Source organism: Mus caroli, chromosome 15 (assembly GCF_900094665.2).
Source record: "Mus caroli chromosome 15, CAROLI_EIJ_v1.1, whole genome shotgun sequence".
Taxonomy (NCBI): Eukaryota; Metazoa; Chordata; class Mammalia; order Rodentia; family Muridae; genus Mus; species Mus caroli.
This window is the reverse complement of record NC_034584.1, coordinates 18,416,350-18,438,428: the sequence shown is the minus strand read 5'-3', so window position 1 is coordinate 18,438,428 and position 22,079 is coordinate 18,416,350. Positions and strand designations below refer to the sequence as shown.

The window sequence follows — 22,079 nt, the reverse complement described above, 5'->3', positions numbered from 1 at the left end:
ATGAGATACAATAATGAGAAACGTAGCAAGATATCCTTAAAGGTGGAATCCCCAAAGGTGACACATATCTTTCCAACAATGAACAGCAGTCTCATGGGATATAGTGTCCACTCAATAAGAGTGCATTTATGGGCACTATAAAACTAAGCAGCTACCCATGGCTGGTGAGACATGGGATCTTAGAAGAGAATTTATTATGGCCATGTTCTCAAACTTTTATAAGGTCCAATATTTGGAAAAAAATATATATATACATATATAATAAATGTGAAATTATATTTACATAATTTTGACCCTATCACCTCCTTCCAATCCCCTGAATGACCTCTTTGCTCCTTGGCAAATCTGTGACTTCTTTTCACTTAATCACTATTGTTACACACACACACACACACACACACACACACACACACACACAAAAGTATAGTACATTTATTATTATTAGACCGTTTAGTGACTAACCATCTCTTTTTAAGGTCTATTTTTGTATTTTTCTTATGTTTAGGTATGTGTGTCTGTATGGGAAACTGTGCACATGAGCCCACATACCCTTAGAGGTGAGAGGCAGCTTCAGGTTACCCTGAGAGTCACTAGCTGTGAGTTCTGCGAACTAAACTCAGACCTTTATGAAGAGCCATAATAGTCAATTTTGTTATCTGGGTACTTTATACTTATCACGATTACTCCCAGATAAGTGTGGCTCTGATTCCTCATAAAAGAAGCTTGAGTTTGTAGCAGATGGAGACTATTGCAGTTACTTTTCTATTGTGACAAAATACCATGACAAAAACAACTTAAAGAAAGGAGATGTTGTTGGACTTGTAGCTCAACAGGGATCAGAGTCTATTACCATCCCAGCAGAGAATCATAGCAATAAGCATAACAGTTATCCTATGATGGCTGAGAACACACATCCTGATGCAAAAGCAGGGAGCAGAGAGCAAACAGGTAATTGTGAGTTGTTTTAAAAGTTCACAGTCCACCCCCTGGGAAATAGTTCCTCCATCAAATTCACATCTAAGCCTAGAACAAATAGTGCCACCAACCGGGGAGCAAGTATTCAAATGTCAGAGTCACTGGAGGACATTCTCACTCAAAATCCCACATCCAAATCCATGGCTCTATATGCTGTAGGGCACATCATGATGCAAAATACATTTTAGTCTTACTTCAAAAGTCCCCATCATCTTTTACAGTGTCAACACTATTTAAAATGCAGTCTCTTCTGAGACTCAGAGGGATATGTTTTGTACCTGTAAAATCTAAAATAAAAAATCCATAGTTCCAACAGACAATCTTATAAAATACTCAGTACCATTCCAAAATGGTAATGGAGGATATCCTGAGGAGATACTGGACCAAAGAAAGACAGAAACCCAGCAGGTGAACCCCAAATCCTATAGTTCTATGTCTAGTGTCGAAGGGTTTAGATGCTTCTGGCTATGTAACTACTCTGCCTGCAATATGAAGATCAGTTTCTAACTGGTACAATTATTTTGTGCAGCTCTCTTTGGCAGATATTCTATAGTTTTGGCATTTCCAGTATCTAGACTTCTCCATACAACTCAGGCTTCACTTTCACAGTTTCGTGTAATCGCCTCTCAGGCTTTCCACCCAGACACTAAACTGGAAGAAGCTTTGCCTTGTGAGATCTCTGAGATGGTGGAGGGTGATTCGAGAATCCCTTTATTTACATACTGTATAGCTTTAATGCCATCACCATGTGGACAACAGTGCCATGTTTGGCCATCAATTTGTGACAGACTTTGTTCTCCTTGACCCATCTGTACTGGCTTCTGCTTGTTCCTGTCTAGAAGCAAAAAATCCCTTAACTAGTTTATGATTTTAAAGATTGAAGCTTAGCTGGGTAGGGTGTTTCCCTGAAAAAAACACCTTTCCTTTTATTACAATGCCTTGTGAACATCTTGAATTAAATTTTTTTAATTTCCAAGCACTAGATAAAATAAGCCATCAAAATTCCATTAATTAATGAGTGAATATACAGAATGCTCACTTTTTACAACTGAGTTAAATGTTTCAAGGATGGGCATATATTAGATATTTTCAATAAACAGCATTACTATGCACAATTTATAATGCACTTCATGTAGTTCAAAACAACTAAAATTAAAATGAACAGTTAATAACTGCTATTTATATGCCAGAAAGGAAAAGTAGAGATTTTAATAATTACAAAATCTCAAATGAACTTTGGGTACTTACAAAAACACCCTAATATTATTTTTGTTTTTGCTTTTGATAATACTCATTGAATGAATGTTCCTATACTTTATATAACAATGCTTTGAAATTCAATGAGTATTGATTATTTAATGCTATTTGTACTCTGACTGTCTGAAAAATGGCAGGAAGTAAGAGTCCTAGAACATTATATAATAATTACTGCTTCTCACTTTGTTGCCCTCTACCCCAAGACAACTCTGAGGGATGTAGCTTCTTGAACATTAAATTACTAGTATAACTGACTTTTCTCAAAAGCCAGGTTACAAATTAATAGCATTAGTAGGTTTTAAACAGAAACATTTTTTTCTTTTTTTTTATTTGATATTGTCTTCATTTATTTTTCAAATGCTATACCAAAAGTTCCCCTAAAAACCCAATAGCACTCCTTGGCCCTGGCATTCCCCTGTACGGGGCATATTAAGTTTGCAAGACCAAGGGGCCTCTCTTCCAAATGATGGCCGATTGGGCCATCTTCTGCTACATATGCAGCTAGAGACACGAGCTCTGGCAGGTACTGGTTAGATTATATTGTTGTTCCACCTATAGGTTTGCAGACCCCTTCAGCTCCTTGGGTATTTTCTCTAGCTCCTCCATTGGGGGCCCTGTGTTCCATCCTATAGATGACTGTGAGCATCCACTTCTGTATTTGCCAGGCCCCGGCATAGCCTCACAAGAGACAGGTATATCAGGGTCCTTTCAGCAAAATCTTACTGGCATATGCAATAATGTCTGGGTTTGGTGGATGATTAAGGGATGGATCCCCAGGTGGGATAGTCTCTGGATGGTCCATCCTTTCGTCTTAGCTCCAAACTTTGCTTTGTTCCCTATTCTAAGGAGGAATGAAGTATCCACATTTTGGTCTTCCTTCTTCTTGATTTTCTTGTGTTTTGCAAATGGTATCTTGGGTATTCTAAGTTTTTGGGCTAATATGCACTTATCAGTGTGTGCATATCAAGTGATTCTTTTGTGATTGGGTTACCTCACTAAGGATGATATCCTCCAGATACATCCATTTGCCCAAGAATTTCATAAATTCATTGTTTTTAACAGCTGAGTAGTTCTCCATTGTGTAAATGTAACACATTTTCTGTATCCTTTCCTCTATTGAGGGGCATCTGGGTTCTCTCCAGCTTCTGGCTACTATAAATAAGGCTGCTATGAACATAGTAGAGCATGTGTCCTTATTACCAGTTGGAACATCTTCTGGGTATATGCCCAGGAGAGGTATTGCTTGATCTTCTGGTAGTACTATGTCCAATTTTCTGAGGAACTGCCAGACTGATTCCAAGAGTGGTTGTACAAGCTTGCAATCCCACCAACAATGTAGGAGTGTTCCTCTTTCTCTACATCCTTGCCAGCATCTGCTGTCACTTGAATTTTTGATCTTAGTCAATCTGATTGGAGTGAGGTGGAATCTTAAGGTTGTTTTGATTTGCAGTTCCCTGATGATTAAGGATGTTGAGCATTTTTTCAGGTGCTTCTCGGCCCTTTGGTATTCATCAGCTGAGAATTCTTTGTTTAGCTTTGTACCCCAATTTTTAATGGGGTTATTTGAATTTCTGAAGTCCAGCTTCTTGAGCTCTTTGTATATAATGAATATTAGTTCCCTATCAGATCTAGGGTTGGCAAAAATCCTTTCTCAATCTGTTGGTGGCCTTTTAGTCTTATTGGCAGTGTCTTTTGCCTTACAGAAGCTTTGCAATTTTATGAGGTCCCATTTTTCAATTCTTGATCTTACAGCACAAGCCATTGCTGTTCCATTGAGGAATTTTTCCCCTGTGCCCATATCTTTGAGACTTTTCCCCAATTTTCTTCATTAAATTTCAGTGTCTCTAGTTTTATGTGGAGTTCTTTGATCCACTTAGACTTGAGCTTTGTACAAGGATACAAGAATCGATCAATTTGCATTCTTCTCCATGATAATGACCAGTTGTGCCAGCACCATTTGGTGAAAATGCTGTCTTTTTCCACTTGATGGTTTTAGCTCCCATGTCAAAGATCAAGTGACCATAGGTGTGTGGATTCATTTCTGAGTCTTCAATTCTATTCCATTGATCTACCTGCCTGTTGCTGTAGGAGTACCATGCAGTTTGTATCACAATTGCTCTGTAGAACAGCTTTAGGTCAGGCATGGTGATTCCACCAGAGGTTCTTTTATCCTTGAGAAGAGTTTTGCTATCCTAGGTTCTTTATTATTCCAGATGAATTTGCAAATTGCCCTTTCTAACTCTGAAGAAATGAGCTGGAATTTTGATGGGGATTGCNTTGAATCTGTAGATTGCTTTCAGCAGGATAGCCATTTTTACTGTATTAATCCTGCCAATCCATGTACATGGGAGATCTATACATCTTCTGAGAACTTCTTCAGTTTCTTTCTTTAGAGACTTGAGGTATTTATCATACAGATCTTTCACTTCCTTAGTTAGAGTTACACCAAGGTACTTTATATTATTTGTGACTATTATGAAGGGTGTTATTTCCCTAATTTCTTTCTCAGCCTGTTTATCCCTTGTATAAAGAAAGGCCATTGACTTATTTGAGTTAATTTTATATCCAGCTACTGCACCAAAGCTATTTATCGGTTTAGGAGTTCTCTGGTGGAATTTTTAGGGTCACTTATATATACTATAATACCATCTGCAAATAGTGATATTTTGACTTTTTCCTTTCCAATTTGTATCCCCTTGATCTCCTTTTGTTGTTGAATTGCTCTGGCTAGGACATCAAGTACTATATTGAATAGGTAGGGAGATAGTGGGTAGCCCTGTCCAATCCCTGATTTTATTGCAATTGATTTGAGTTTCTCTCCATTTAGTTTTATATTGGCTACTGGTTTGCTGTAGATTGCTTTTATTATGTTTAGGTATGGGCCTTGAAATCCTGAACTTTCTAAGACTTTTATCATGAATGGGTGTTGGGTTTTGTTAAATGCTTTCTCAGCACCTAACGAGATGATCCTGTGGATTTTGTCTTTCAGTTTGTTTATATAAGGAATTTCGTTGATGGATTTTCATATATTATACCACCTTTGCATCACTGGGATGAAACAAACTTGGTCATGATGGATGATCGTTTTGATGTATTTTTGGATTCGGTTTGCGAGGATTTTTTTTTTAGTATTTTTGCATCGATATTCATAAGGGAAATTGGTCTGAAGTTCTCTTTCTTTGTTGGATCTTTTTGTGGTTTAGGTATCANAGTAATTGTGGCTTCATAGAATGAGTTGGGTAGAGTATCTTCTGTTTCTATTTTGTGGAATAGTTTGTGAAGACATTGGAGTAGATCTTCTTTGAAGGTCTGATAGAACTCTGCACTAAACCTTTCTGGTCTTGGGATTTTTTGTTTGTTTGTTTGTTTGTTTGTTTGGGAGACTATTGATGACTGCTTCTATTTCTTTAGGGGAAAGGGGACTGTTTAGATCATTAATCTGATCCTGAATTACCTTTGTTACCTAGTATCTGTCTAGGAAGTTGTTCATTTCATCCAGGTTTTCCAGTTTTGTTTAGTATAACCTATTGTAGTAGGATCTGATATATTTGATATGTCCTCAGGATCTATTGTTATGTCTCCTTTTTCATTTCTGATTTTGTTAATTAGGATACTGTCCCTGTGCCCTCCAGTGAGTCTGGCTAAGGGTTTATCTATCTTGTTGATTTTCTCAAAGAACCAGCTCCGGGTTTGGTTCATTCTTTGAATAGTTCTTCCTGTTTCTACTTGGTTGATTTCAGACCTGAGTTTGATTATTTCCTGCTGTCTACTCCTCTTGGCTGAATTTGCTTCCTTTTGTTCTAGAGCTTCTAGGTGTGTTGTTAGGCTGCTAGTGTATGCTCTCTCTAGTTTCTTTTTGGAGGAAGTCAGGGTTATAAGTTTTCCTCTTAGCACCACAAGTTTGAGTATGTTGTGGCTTAATTTTCATTAAACTCTAAAAAGTTTTTAATTTCTTTTTTTTTTTTTTTTTTTTTTTTTGGTTTTTCGAGACAGGGTTTCTCTGTGTAGCCCTGGCTGTCCTGGAACTCACTTTGTAGACCAGGCTGGCCTCGAACTCAGAAACCCGCCTGCCTCTGCCTCCCGANTGCTGGGATTAAAGGCGTGCGCCACCACGCCCGGCTTTTAATTTCTTTATTTCTTCCTTAACCAAGGTATCACTGAATAGAGTGTTGTTCAGTTTCCACATGAATGATAGCTTTCTATTATTTATGCTGTTATTGAAGGTCAGTCTTAGTCCATGGTGATCTGATACGATACATGGGAAAATTTCAATATTTTTGTATCTGTTGAGGCCTGTTTTGTGATCAATTGTATGATCAATTTTGGAGGAGGTACCATGTGGTGCTGAGAAAAAGGTATATCCTTTTGTTTTAGGATAAAATGTTCTGTAGATATTTATTAAATCCATTTGTTTCATAACTTCTTTTAGTGTCCATGTATCTCTGTTTAGTTTCTATTTCCAGGATTTGTCCATTGGTGAGAGTTGGGTGTTGAAGTCTCCCACTATTATTGTGTGAGGTGCAATGTGTTCTTTGAGCTTTACTAAAGTTTCTTTAATGAATGTGGCTGCTCTTGCATTTGGAGCATAGATATTCAGAATTGAGAGTTCATCTTGGTAGCTTTTACATTTGATGAGTATGAAGTGCCCCTCCTTGTCTTCTTTGATAACTCTGGGTTGAAAGTCAATTTTATTTGATATTAGAATGGCTACTGCAGCTTGTTTCTTTGGAGCATTTTGCTTGGAAAATTGTTTTCCAGCCTTTCGCTATGAGGAAGTGTGTCTGTCTTTTTCCCTGAGGTGGGTTTCCTCTAAGCAGCAAAACTTTGAGTCCTGTTTGTGTAGCCTGTCTATTAATCTGTCTTTTTATTGGGGAATTGAGTCCATTGATGTTAAGAGAAATTAAAGAAAAGTAATTGTTGCTTCCTGTTATTTTTGTTGCTAAAGTTGAGATTCTGTTCTTGCGGCTGTCTTCTTTTAGGTTCGTTGAAGGATTACTTTCTTGCATTTTCTAGGGTGTAGTTTATGTCCTAGTGTTGGTGTTTTCCCATTATTATCCTTTGAAGGGCTGGATTAATGGAAAGATATTGTGTGAATTTGGTTTTGCCATGGAATACTTTGGTTTCTCCATCTATGGTAATTGAGAGTTTTGCTGGGTATAGTAACCTGGACTTGCATTTGTGTTCTCTTAGGGTCTGTATAACATCTGTCCAGGATCTTCTGGTTTTCATAGACTCTGGTGAGAAATCTGATGTAATTCTAATAGGCCTGCCTTTATATGTTACTTGACCTTTTTTCCCTTACTTATTTAATATTCTATCTTTGTTCAGTGCATTTGTTGTTGTGAGTATTATGTGTTGGGAGGAATTTCTTTTCTGGTCCAGTCTATTTGGAGTTCTGTAGGCTTCTTGTATGTTCATGGGCATCTCTTTCTTTAGGTATGGGAAGTTTTCTTCTATAATTTTGTTGAAGATAATTGCTGGTCCTTTTTAGTTGAAAATCTTCATTCTCATCTTCTTCTATTATCCGTAGGCTTGGTCTTCTCATTGTGTCCTGGATTTCCTGGATTTTTTGAGTTAGAATCTTTTTGCATTTTCCATTTTCTTTGATTGTTTTGTCCATGTTTTCTATGGAATCTTCTGCACCTGAGATTCTCTCTTCCATCTCTTGTATTCTGTTGCTGATGCTCTCATCTATGTTTCCTGATTTCTTTCCTAGGGTGTCTATCTCCAGAGCTGTCTCACTTTGGGTTTTCTTTATTGTGTCTACTTCCCTTTTTTAGGTCTTAGATGATTTTGTTCAATTCCATCACCTGTTTGGTTGTGTTTTCCTGTAATTCTTTAAGGAATTTTTGTGTTTCCTCTTTAATGACTTCTACCTGTTTAGCTCTACTTTCCTGTGATTCTTTAAGGACTTATACCTGTTTAGCAGTGTTCTCCTGTACTTCTTTAAGTGAGTTATTAATGACCTTCTTAAGGTCCTCTACCAGAGTCATGAGATAAGATTTTGAATCTGAATCTTGCTTTTCGGGTGTGTTGGGGTATCCATGACTGGCTGAGGTGTGAATGCTGAGTTCTGATGATGGTGAGAGGTCTTGGTTTCTGTTGGTAAGATTCTTACATTTGCCTTTTGCCATCTGGTAATCTCTGGTGTTAGTTTTTATAGTTGTTTCTGGCTGGAACCTGTTCCTCCTGTGATTCTGGTAGCCTCTGTCAGCAGCCCTGGGAGCCCAGCTCTCTCCTGAGATTCAGTGGTCAGAGTACTCTCTGCAGGCAAGCTCTTTTCTTGCAGGGAAGGTGCACAGAGGTCTGGCATTCAGATCTGCCTCCTGGCTGAAGATGAAGGCCCCATACAGGGCCTGTCCCAGAAGATGAGTTACCTCTGCTATCTGCATGCTCACCTGCACAGACTGGTCTCAGAGGGACCCAAGACCCAAGATTGCTCCTTCACCTTCTCTGGTGGTCAGAGCCCTCCCAGTTGGTCACATCTCCTCTGGAGGGGAAGGTGCCCAGATGTCTGAAGCCTGAAACATGTGTCTGTCCCAGAAGCTGTGTACCTTCTGCCATCAGCCTGCTCACCCTCTGCAGTCTGCAAGCTGATCTGTGCAGACTGATCTCACAGGGACCCGGAAGACAAGATCAGAAACATTTTTTAAATGTAGGTTTCAACACAATCTTGCAGAAGTCATCATGTTCAAGTACATAATGTAGTTTGCGATTGAAATCATATAATACATACTCAAAGCTCTTTCTGAAGTATTCATTATTTTCCTTGTGCTACATCTGTTAGAAGTCAACAAGATTATAATATAATTTTATCACATAGATTTTTCTACCAGGAAATAAACATGTATCATGATATTTCATAGGAATTTATTTTACACATTGAAATTAGAAATATTAACATTTCTTATGCCTAGTTCACTTGTGAGCTATCTCAGCTCTATCAAAGACGAAAGCAAAGATTTGTATTTTTTCCCTCAAAATACCACCCTCTTTACCAAATAAGTTCCAATTTCTAATATCTTTCCATGACCTTTGAAATTTAGCAAGGCCTTTCCTCTTGAATTAACATTAAACTACACTATTTTCTGATTCCAGTTATCAGATAATTGTTATAGGAACTTCTCAGCAATTATAGGAATCATCATTCAACTTGATCATCAAACCAGTGTATTTAGGATATGTATACAGTCATAATGCAATCAATTCTCATGTAAAGCATAAGGTTGTAATATACATAATTGCTTAATTTATGTTTTGCTTAAAACTTCTCATAGATAAAAAAGAAAAATAACTATTGGAGCAGTATGTTGAATGAGATGTCACTCATAGTCCTGGGCATTTGAATATTTAGTTCCCAGTTGGTGATGCTGTTTGGAAAGTCTTAGAAAATTTAACACTGTTTGAGGGTTTCCATACCTGGCTAAAGTAATAATGGCACTCCATCATTACTTGGATGATGCAAACACTGTAGAGGAATATTAACCCAAGATTACCTACATTGTATAGAATTAAAGGTGTACTGAATGTGTGCCTGTATCCCAGCAGAGTAGCTATGTTTCTGGATTAAACTTTCTCTACAAGGTCGGTTTGGAAAAGGAAGTAGCCATGTTTGAATGTGATGCTTAATTGAAAAGCAGACAAGATCATGAATCAGAAAAAAATTTGACAAGGTGTGTCATAAATATGATATGCACAATCTCTCACAAGAAGAACACACGAAAGAGAAGCTATTTAAGAGAACATCTCGGAGAGAAAGTCCATCAGTTGGGAGTCTGCAGTGAGTGCAGTGCCATGGAATTGATAGTCCATGCAGTTCAGTGCAGGTCAACAGAGGCAGCTAAGCCGGAGAATAAGAAGTGCGTAAAAGATGAGAACAAATTACTACAGTTAGTTTGAGCCCAAGAAGAACAATTCAGCAGAGATGCTGAGAGAAGCCAGATTGAGACATCAGATTAGAGAGAAGATTGAGCCTGAATACCTGAACTGAAGCAGCCAGCAAGAGTTCAGAAAGAATTTATTCAGAAGTCAGCCCTCTGAGGTGACTATTACATCAGGGAAATAAAATTTACTTGTACAGTATACTATCAGTCATATGTTAATGTTTGATAAAAGTACTTGCCACCTCTCCTCCTACCTTAATCAGAACTGCAGATCCTGAACCATACAAGGAGACCTCCATTCTCCAGCCAACCCCGCCCCATTCATTATATTTACAGATACTTAACAGTAGAGTTAAGTTTCTGTTCCTCCACCCATCTTCCCTGCTTCCTGAGCACTCTTTGTCAAGGCAAGCTGCTTTGAGCCGCCTGCTATATCAGGGGGAACTTCCATTCTCTTACCACCATTTTTCCCACTTTCATCAGACCTTTGACTCCTGAACTATACAAGCAAGGTTCCGTTCTTCAACGTATCTTACTTGCTCTCTGGGCCAAGCCAAGGTACCTTGAGCAGCCTGCTAGCCCAGGAGAACTTCCATTCTCCTGCTCCATCTCTGCCCACATTCATCTGATTGTGGCCCCTAAAACATACAGATCTGCAAGTACAGAACCATACAGACCTGCAGGTCTAGAACCATACAGTTCAAAGATATCCATCAGGTCTGCCATACCAGGAAGATTGAGTTTCATCACCCTACCAATAGCTACTGCAACAAGAACATTGAGAGATGAAAAACATCAATATAGCTAAAGGCCCTAGAAAGTACACCATCAACAAAAGCCAGGGCTTTATGACAACTTCAGAGCTCAGCTACCCACTACAAAAAGCCCTGGATATCCTAACACAACCAAAACAAAAGAAAATGCCATTATATCCAATTTTATAAAAATGATAGAGGCCTTTAAAGACTAAATTAATGAATACCTCAAAGAAATAAAGGAAAATACAGTTAAAGATATGTAACCATATTTTTTAATGTTTTTTAAAATTTTTATTGGTTATTTTATTTACATTTCAAAATGCTATACAACTTCCTGGTTTCTCCTCCAAAGAGAAAACAAACAAATCCCTTAAAGACATACAGGAAAACACAATTAAACAGATGAAGGAAATAAATAACAGTGTACAAGACCTGAAAGTAGAAATAGAAGAAATGAAGAAAAACAAACTGAGGAAATCCTGGACCTGGGAAAGCTAGGGAAGAGATCAGGAACAACAGCTGCAAGCATCACCAACACAGTACAGCAGATGGAAGAGGAAAATCCCCGGCATAGACAACATAATAAAAGAAATTGATACATCAGTCAAATATAATGTTACATCTAAAAAATATCTGAAAAAGTGTACAGGAAATCTCTGATACCATGAAAAGACCTAACCTAAGATATTTGGAATAGATGAAGGTGAAGAGTCTCAGCTCAAAGTCACAGAAAATATTTTCAACAAAATCACAGAAGAAAACTTTACAACCTGAAGAAAGAGATGTCTGTAAAGCTATAAAAAGCTTACAGAACAACAATTATGCTGGACCAGAAAAAAAACCCAAATAACAAACAAACAAACAAACAACCTCCTGCCACACAATAATCAAAAAAAATTTACAAAACAAAGAATATTAAAAATGGAAAAAGAAAAAGGACATGGTGACATATAAAGGCAGGCCTAACAGAATTACACCCAGCTTTACAACAGAGATACTAAAAGCTAGAAAGTCCTGGACAGATATCTTGCAAAATCTAAAATTCTTCCTGTGCCAACCAGGACTACTATACCTAGCATAAATTTAACACAGATGGAGAAAATGAAGATATTCCAAGACAAATCCAAATTCAAACTATATTAATCCACAAATTGAGCCTTATAAAAGGAATACTCCAACCCAAGCAGGATAACTACATGCAAGAAAACACAGGACATAAGTAATTTTACCAAAAACTAAGAAAGCACACACACACACACACACACACACACACCACTACCACCTCCACCACCACTAACAGCAACCAAACAACAACAATGTCAAAATAACAGAAAATAACACCACTGGCCATTAATATCTCTACATTCCTCAATAAATAGACACAGGCTAACAAAAATGAATGGAAAATAACAGCTTCTATCATTCTGGTGATACAAATTATCACTATTTGTCAGTGATATGATAGTGTACATAAGTGACCCCCAAAATTCTACCAGAGATCTCCTGTAGCTGACAAAGGAATGTAGCCAAAGAAAAAATTAACTCAAAGAAAACAGGAGCCCTTTTTATTCAAATGATAAATTAAGGAAACAGCACCATTTACAATAGCTTCAAACAATACAAAATACCTTGGTGTAACTCTAGTCAAGCAATTGAAAGATTTGTATGACAAAAACTTTACATCTATGAAGAAAGAAACCTAAGAAGATATCAGAAAGTAGAAATATCATCCATGCTCATGTATAGTTATGATAAACATAATGAAGATGGCCATCTTACCAAAACAAATCTACAGATCAATGCAATCACCATCAAAATTCAAATACATTTTTATATGTGTAGAAAGAGCAACTCTAAATATATATGGAAAAATACACCATCCATGGTAGCCAAAACAATCTTGAACAATAAAAGAACTTCAGAAGGAATCACCATCCCTGACCTCAAGATGTACTATAGAGAATTAGTGGTAAAAACCTCATGATATTGGTACAGAAATAGACATGTTGATAAAGGGTATCTAATCAAAGACCCAGAAATAAACTGACATACTTATGGACACTTAATTTTTTTTACAAAGAAGGCAAAACCACGCAATGGAATAAGAAAGCATCTTCAACCAATGGTGCTGTTCTAATTGGATGTCTATCTAAATGTAGAAGAATGAAAACTCATGTCCAAGTGATTCAAAGATCTTCATATAAACAAGATATTCTAAATCTCATAGAAGAGAAAGTGGTACATGCACTTGAAAATTGGTACAGGAGAGAAGTTCCTAAGCAGAACACCAATGGCCCAGTCTTTCAGATAAACAATTTATAAATGTGATCTCAGAAAAATGAAAAGCTTCTATAAAGCAAAGGACACTGTCAACATGACAAAATAGAAGCCTACAGATTAGGAAAGGATGTTCACCAACCCTACATCTGACAAACAGCAAATATTCAAAATTCACAAAAAATCTCAAGAATTAGACACCACCAACCTAAATAATCCAATTGAAAATGTATACAGAGCTAAACAGAGAATTCTAGACAGAGGAATATAGAATGGCCAAGAAGCAATGAAAGAAATGTTCATTGCCCTACGTTATCAGGGAAATGAAAATCAAAACAACTCTGAGATTCAGTAATTACCTAGCAGAATGGGTAAGATCAAAAACTTAAGAGATAGAAGATGCTAGTAAGAATGTAGAGCAAGGGTTACACATGTTCATTGGAGATGGGAGTGCAAATTTTATAACCACTTCAGAAATTAACTTGTCAGTTTCTTAGAAAACTGGGAATAGTTCTACCTGAAGACCCAGGTTTGCCACTCTTGGGCATATACCCAAAAGGTGCTCTAACACCCAAAAGAGACACTTGTTCATCTATAGTTATGGCACCTTTATTTATAATAGCCAGTAACTGGAAATAATCTAGATGCTCCTCAACTTAAGAATGGATAAAGAAAATATGGTACCTCTATTCAATGGACTACTATTCAGCTATTAAATATGAACACATCATGACGTTTTCAGGAAAGTGGATGGAACTTGACAATATCATCCTGAGTGAGGTAACCCAGTTCTAAAAGGACAGGCCTGGAATGTCCTCACTTACTAGTTGGTATTAGCCATAAAATAGAGGATTTATTAGCCCAAAATAGAGGTATATTCCACACACCCAAAGGAGCTAAGAAGGGAGGCACAAGGTAAAATGCTTGAATCTCACATAGATGGTGGAGTAAAATATTCACAAGACAAAACTGGAGGGAGGGATCTGGGAAGGGAGAGAGGGTAGGGAGGGGGATGTGGGTATTCAGGATCAGGTGTGGGGAATGCAGTAGACATAGCTAGATGGCCAGGAAAATGTTGGGATTCTACAGCTGGTGGGAGTGAGGAGGTAGGGAGCTATCTCCAAGAAGGGACAGACATCTGGGGTAAGGGCGGCACGTAAGAATCAATGGAGGTGACTCTAGGGGTATGGAAACTGAAGAGGCTACATCCTGTAGCCAGGCACAACCCTCTGTGGAGCTATAGATACACCAACCCACCCACAAACTTTCGATCCCAAATTTATCCTGTCTACAGGAAATGCAAGCATGGGGGTGGAACAGAGACTGAGACCCAGCCAAAAAGTGGCCCAACTTGAGATCTAGCTGATGGACAAGCACTAAATTCTGACTCTATTATTGATACTCTGTTAAGCTTGCATACAGAATGATGTTGGCTCTAAGAGGCTCTACCCAACAACCGAGTCAAGCAGATAGAGACACCTACAGCCTAACAGTGGATGGAGTTGGGGAACTCTTATGGAAGAATTATGGGCATGGAAAAAGATAGGTGCCCCCACAGGAAGACCAACAGAGTTAACTAACATGCACTCTTGACTCTCAGATTCTCAAACTCAAACCAAAGAATATTCATGGGCTAGACATAGGCATCCCAAGACATATGTAGTAGATATTAAGCTTGACCTTTATGTATGGCCTATGGGCTAAGTTTGCCTCCTCTCTATTCAGAGGCAGTCTCTTGTCTTTCTGGGCCAAATTTCCCTTATTCCTCTTCCTTATTGCTTTCACCTTCGCCCTCCTTCTCTATCTCCTAGCTTTGTCTCATATGCACTGTCGTTTATCCTCCTCGGGCAAATAAATCACTTCTGTGCTGAGAATTTGGTTTTGGGGTATCTTGTGGTGAATACTGGTCCCTTTAGGAAGATGAACTGGGAAACTGCCCTAGGCAGAACACCAACATTGCAATAAAGAACTCATCATTTCTGCAGTTCTTTGTACTGTGGCTGGAATACACTGGGCTTGTCAGCAAAGAGTCAGGTGCTGGGGAAGAGAGTTCATAGTGCACTCACTTTCAATATTAAACTGGAAACTATTGATAGATTGTAGATGAAGAAAGTCCCTGTGTTTTGTTACATGCACACTAATGAGTCTCCCGGGCTCCAAACAGTATTTCTAAAACCACAATTACATGCATATCCTTGATAAACTCACAGATATGAAAAGGGAAATTTTAAGGGATAGTGGTGTGGAAAAGTCTGGAAGATGTATTATAGAAGATATAAATGTGTGTTATCAGGATGTTCTATATTTAATGAACACACTTTTAAATTAAAAGAATAAAACTAAGTAACTACTGTATTATAGGAGCATAACCTCTCAGAACTTAGCTCAATGCAATTAATTACTGTTAGCTAGTTTATAATATTTACATTAGCTACTATTTATAGTAGCAGCATTATAAACCCCATTCCCTTATTTATTTATTTATTTTTATGAAGTTTGGCCTTTAGTGGTTCAGCCTGCTCTACTGGCTAATGACACTTTTAAAATTTTCACAAATAAGAAGTGTTTACTTGTGATAAAAAGCACAAAAATAGTGTTCTATAGAATTGTTATAGTACGTATTTTAGCTAAAGAATCATTTGTAATTAAAATTGAAATAACTGATACATAAAATATAACCTTTACTGATTGGCTATATTTTCTGTGACTAAATGAACAGAAAATGTCCCAAGTCATGGCGGAAGGTTTTCTTTGCCTAAAGAGCCCTATGCTAACATAATTGTTCTGATCAATGGGATGCTCTTCCAAAGACTCTTAACTGCCTTAAGAGCTAAGGAAGAGAGTGACTCAGCAGACTGCTGGAGCAGGAATTCTTTATTTACCATCTTTATCCCTGGTGAGTTTGTGATCCACCTCACTAAAGCACTTTAGAGGGGATTGTACATTCCCTGAGAAGAGTTTTAAAAGCCGGGCATTGAAAACAGTGATTGAATGAAATTTAAAAAAATATATACAAAAAAAACCCTGTATCACAGCACAAGTTCCTGCTCATTTTTAATCGTTTATAGTTTCTGCAATATAAGAAATTAGTGATTTTAGTACATGTATTACTCCATGCAAATTGGTTGTGCTTTTCTCAGAACTAAATGATCAAAAAATATCATTATAGTATATGCGGACATGAATTTCATTTCTATTCAGCTCATTTTTCTCTTTTGAAAACTTGCTTTAGCTCTTTGTATATGAATTCTGTTTGTGTGCCCAGGCTGATCAATACTACTTGAAATAAAGAAGTAAATTAGAGGTCTAAGCTTGTATTGTTATAAAATTTACTAACCCTGTTACAGAATAATTCTTGAAAATAAAGCAAATAGGCATCATTTGCCATACCCAGGTCAGAAATAATCAATAACTGATTTAATAGATTATATAAATCATGATCATAAGTCATGTAATTTAAAAGTTAGATAAATTCTGAGAATATATTTAAAGACATAAGGATGCCATTTGTCATATACATCAAGCCCAGACTTTTATTGCTATTGGTTTTATAGTAAGATTTAAACCTAAACATTGCCTGCATCATTTTGGTTCCTACATTTTTCTGACTAAGAATTATATAAATGCAAAAATAGTATGTATACAGGAAAACTTGTAGCTTTAGAATTATAGCTTTTTTTCATTCTATTTTCAACTCACACAGTATAGCAAACAAGATAGACAGGCAAGCACACACAAACACACAAATACACATACACATGCGTACGCGCACACACACACACACATACACACACACACACACACACACACACACACACTGAATTGTGAAGAGTTGATTAAAGTAATAAATAATATTCCATAATCTATAAATCCTTTGGAAATATCAGATGGTTTGAGAGTTAGATAAAAATTTCCTTACCGTTGTAGACCAACAAGCATTCACATGAAACAAATCACTGTGTGACTTCTCTGTATGTCATTAAAATGCAATAAAATATATCATGCAGTCTCATGCCACAGAATAAAAGGAAGAAAAATGGCTCTGATGTAACTGACCTGAACAACATTTGTTTTCTGAAATATATCCATATGCAAGCAGCCAAAGCTTTCGCGGCAGTTTTTATGTTTGATATACAAAGCGTTGCATAAGCAAGAAAGCATTGCACAAGGTCAGAAACGAAATGCATCAGAGCCCGCTGTTAGCATTCAGCAGAATTTACTGCAGATATTCTGGGATCCTCTCTTTTTTTTTTTCTGTCATCGTGGATAAGATGACATGCAACCTACATAGAAAGCAAAGGCATTGATTCTTTTACTGAAGGAATATACTTTGCAATATAAAAGGAATAGAGTTGCCATCCGCAGTCAGGCTCTCTCTGAACCACTTCCTCTCAGACAACTGAAATATTTGACTGTAACAGAAATCATTCATGAGGATTTGAGTAGGTCTCTCGGAGTTAAGTGAGCCAGCTGAAAACCTAGGAAAGCACCTTGATTTGTGATCAAACTCCACCACTAAGTACGAATATTTTCTTCTCTTCTGTGGCATGACAAATAGGACTAGCGAAAGAACATACATGCGAATTGAACATTCTGTTTCTTTTAACTTCTGTTGATCAGAGAATTTGTAGGTCAGGCTACATCTATCATCACTCACTGCTAATTTCATGGGATCTAAGAAGGTAAATCATGACACCTTGATAGCAGGAAGAACGTACGTGAACAAAAGGAATAACTCTTTAAGAAAACCATTTGTTTTTATAGTAAGCTGAAGTTGTTTTCATGCTTTAAAGTTTTCATAAAGGATACATAGAACACAGAGTTACTTATATTAACAAGGTGTATCTTTTGCGATGTGTTTCCATGTGTTCTCAATTTGTATCAAGTCAAACATTTTATCTTCACAAACAGTTGTAAGTCCTTTCACTTATTATGGAAAATACATTCAGAATCTTTTATTCTATCCTTAAAAAATATAGCAGAGTTTCCTATGAGTTTCATGATGTTGCTCACTAGCACACTAAATCTTCATGCTTGTATCTACATTCAACTTGAGACTCAGTAGTCAACCTTCTTTAGCCTCTTTGTCTCCATTTCTTTCTCAAATTACTAGTAATAACAATTCTAGATTTAGCTTTTGTAGATTCATTTTTTTAAATTTCACATATGAAAGCCCGGAACATCTGCTATTTAGTGTCTGACACATATCACAAAGCATTTTTGTCTCTATATCAATCCATGTTATCTGGAAATTTCATTGATTTTTCAGGAATATGTCAGAGTTGGTTCTGTATGCATATCAGATTTTCTTTATTCCTTCATCCTGGACAGATGTGTATAATATTTCTATTTCTTGACTGTTGTGAATATTAATGCAAAGATCATTAGTTGTCCACTTTCATATGCTTTGTAATTTCACTTCAATGGAATGTATCTAATAGAATAAAATTGCTGGATCTTATGATATACATATTCTCAAATTTTGAAGGAGCTAGTATACTATTTTCCTTAATAGCTTCACTAATTATCCATCCACACCAGTGCCACAGGGCTCCTTTCATTTGCTATCTTCATCCATCCTCTTTGCAGTTATTCTTGCTAGTGCCAAATGGGTTCTCCTAGTGGATTTGGCTTTAGTTCCTAGACAGATTAGTAATTATTACCACCATTTAATATACCAGTCAGAAATTTCCATCTATTCTGTTGATAAATGTTTATTTACATATGTTGCCTATTTTTAAAAGGTTATTTGCTTTAGCAATTAAATTTAGAGAGATCTCTGTATAGTGTATATTATATTCATGTTGCACCATACACACATACACAACACAGAAATGCATATGCATTGCATACTGATTTTTACTGAAAAGACAAATGTGTATATTCATTTCAGTGAATTTAAAATATGTACAATTTATTTCATTTCTTCCACTTTCTCTCCTTGAGCACATAACTTACTACAGTAACTAAAGTATATATACATGATCAAATGGCCAAGGATCAAAGTAAGAAGACCCTTATGGCTGGGCAATGAGCAAGATCCTTACTTGTGAATAATGTTGGAAGGTATTCAACAGGCAAGGATGGAGGGTTAATGGGAATAGCTTCTTTTGAGACATACTAAAGAAAAATAAATCACATTTCTAAATATAAATTTTGTTTTTCCTAAATTAAATTCTTTTTAAATTTAATTTTATTTGTAATTCATTTTCTACATTCCATATTCCATTCCCTGCCCTTCCACATCCACCCTCAGACTGCTCCACATCCCACACCTGTTCCCCACTCCACTAACTCTCCACGTGGATGCTCCCAACCCCCACCCTCCCTGACCTCTAAACTCCCTGGGGCCTCCAGCCTCTTGAGGGTTAGGTGCATAATCTGTGAATGAACACAAACCTGGAAGTCCTCTACTGTATTGTGTTGTAGGTCTCATATCAGCTGGTGTATGCTGTCTGTTTGGTGGTCCAGTGTTTGAAATATAATGGACATTTTTGAAATATATTGGACATTGGGGCTCTTAAATTAAATTCTATGCTAATTTATTGTTCATTTTGATTTAGTCACATTTTTAAAAATCTTGACATTATTTCTAGGCATATAGCAGAATTCTTTAATCTTTTGATGATGCTTGCAAATCCTTTTGGGTTTTCACTAATTTTTATCTAATGAATGGTGCAGGATAAAAGCCCCCAGTGAAGAAACACTTCTTTCTCTCACTAACTTATTTTTTGTAGACTCCATTTTGAACTGCAACTATATTCCACATCAGTATAGGATTTGATGTATAGCTGTTCAAGTACTACGCAGTGTATACTAACTCACTTAAATTTAATGAACATTTCTTCTTTACTTAAAACAATAGTAATTTTGGACTAATGAATTTTACTTAATTAGGATATGTTAAGCTATTGCCAAAACACACTTAATTAGTAAGAAATCTAGCCAAAACAGGAATTAAAAAATCTATATTAGTTGCAGATACAATGACATACAGTATGCAAGCCCTTGTTCTGAGAGGCTATGGACCTGACAGGCAGTTGTACTAGGTTGTAGCAACAGTGATTCTTCTTAATGACAGCAACTCATTAAAATAAATGTTATGTCTCTGGCCCTCATGTTCACACATTTGAAATAAGCCTAAAATCCCTAACTCATTAAATCTATTTTTATTGAAATCAAACGAGATCACAGAAGAACATAGACTTTAAATCTATTTAAAATTGTTCATATTTAAGGATGTTGCAGCAGGAGTAGAATAACAGCCATGAACTGTATAGATTCACCTTTACATTTATATTAGGTTTATAGAGTCAATGTCATCCTCACAGGGGGAAAAGGCACGAGGGTGGGATGGGAAGGCTTGATGGGTGAGTGAACTTGAGAATTAAGCACAGGGAGCTGTGTACAATTCGCTAGTAAGCACATAGAAGTCATGTGTGTACTCACATCCCTATGGCACCACCCTGGTGTTCAGCTAAAGGAGTGAGCAAGTCACAAGGGAATTAGGCAGTATCTGACCAGAATCCTCAGCATAATTCTGTACTGATTATGGTATGGGAATCCACTCACCCTGCCAGCAAAACAAACAAACAAACAAACAAACAATCAAACAAAAATACTTCACAGGCCAAACAACAGAGTTAAAGTTGCAAAAGAATTGATAAAATTCAGTAGAAAGAACTCCTCAAAAAGTGTATTAAAGTAGTTATTCGTGTTTTAATAATCTAATTATCAGTTCTTTTAAAAAAGAATATTATTCTACCCATGAGAATTTTGGAATATATAAATATAATTTCAGAATTGGGAAATTATAAACCTAACACATATTTTTTGATCTATTTATCACGCCAAACAAAAGAATTGTACTTTTATGCAAGGCATCATTGTACTTTACTCACATTGCTACCCATAATCTCTCATCTGCCTGGTTTCCTTTACAGAAAACAGTAGTTCATCTTTATAGTTTCCTGTCATGTTCAGGACACTAACATATGTACAACACAGCCAAATTCTTCATGTCTTAATGTCTCAGATTCTTAATTTGTGAAGTATAAAATTACTCTGTTTTAAACAGTACCCAGAAATGAAGACATTGTAATAATAATAAATATATCCAAGAAGGGAGCCAAAATCAGAAATAGTGCAGCTTACAGATTCATCAGAGGGCTGACAATAAAAGGAAATCTCAGATAGAAATATATAATAGTACAAATAACTGCATTTTTGTCTGTGTGCATGTTCTTTAAAGTGAAGTTTTGTCTATCACATACTTCCTATAGTATGTGGCTTTTTTTAATCAGATATTTTCTTTTTATACATTTCAAATTTCAAATGCTATCCCGAAAGTTCCCTATGCCCTCCCCCTGCCCTGCTCCCCTACGCACCCACCACGCTTCTTTGCCCTGGCGTTCCCCCGGTACTGGGGCATATAAAGTTTGTAATACCAAGGGGCTTCTCTTCCCATTGATGGCCGACTAGGCCATCTTCTGCTACATATGCAGCTAGAGACACAAGCTCTGGGGGTACTGGTTAGTTCATATTGTTGTTCCACCTATAGGGTTGCAGACCACTTCAGGTCCTTGGGTGCTTTCTCTAGCTTCTCCACTGGGGGTCCTGTGTTCCATCTTATAGATGACTTTGAGCATCCACTTCTGTATTTGCCAGGCACTGGCATAGCCTCACTCAAGACAGCTATACAAGGGTCCCTTCACCAAAATCTTGCTAGCATATACAATAGTGTCTACATTTGGGGACTGATTATGGGATAGATCCCCGGGTGGGGTAGTCTCTGGATAGTCCATCCTTTTGTCTTAGCTCCAAAACAACACTCTTCACAATAGTCACAAATAATATAAAATACCTTGGTGTGACTCTAACTAAGGAAGTGAAAGATCTGTATGATAAGAACTTCAAGTCTCTGAAGAAA

The 22,079-nt window shown here is 36.9% G+C and overlaps 1 protein-coding gene across 3 annotated transcripts in view; it reads right to left on the bottom strand.

The window, feature by feature from the left end:
* The window catches only part of Cdh18 (cadherin 18), an 867,298-nt gene that overhangs the window by 640,771 nt on the left and 204,448 nt on the right, over positions 1-22,079 (bottom strand). Inside the window, exon 1 of one of the 3 annotated variants that reach the window (XM_029470126.1) lies at positions 17,207-17,272. The exons of the other annotated variants lie outside the window; for them this stretch is intronic. The gene's annotated coding sequence lies outside the window, so the exon portion shown is untranslated. Of the gene's footprint in view, positions 1-17,206; positions 17,273-22,079 lie in introns of those variants that run through there. 3 annotated transcript variants of the gene reach the window in all.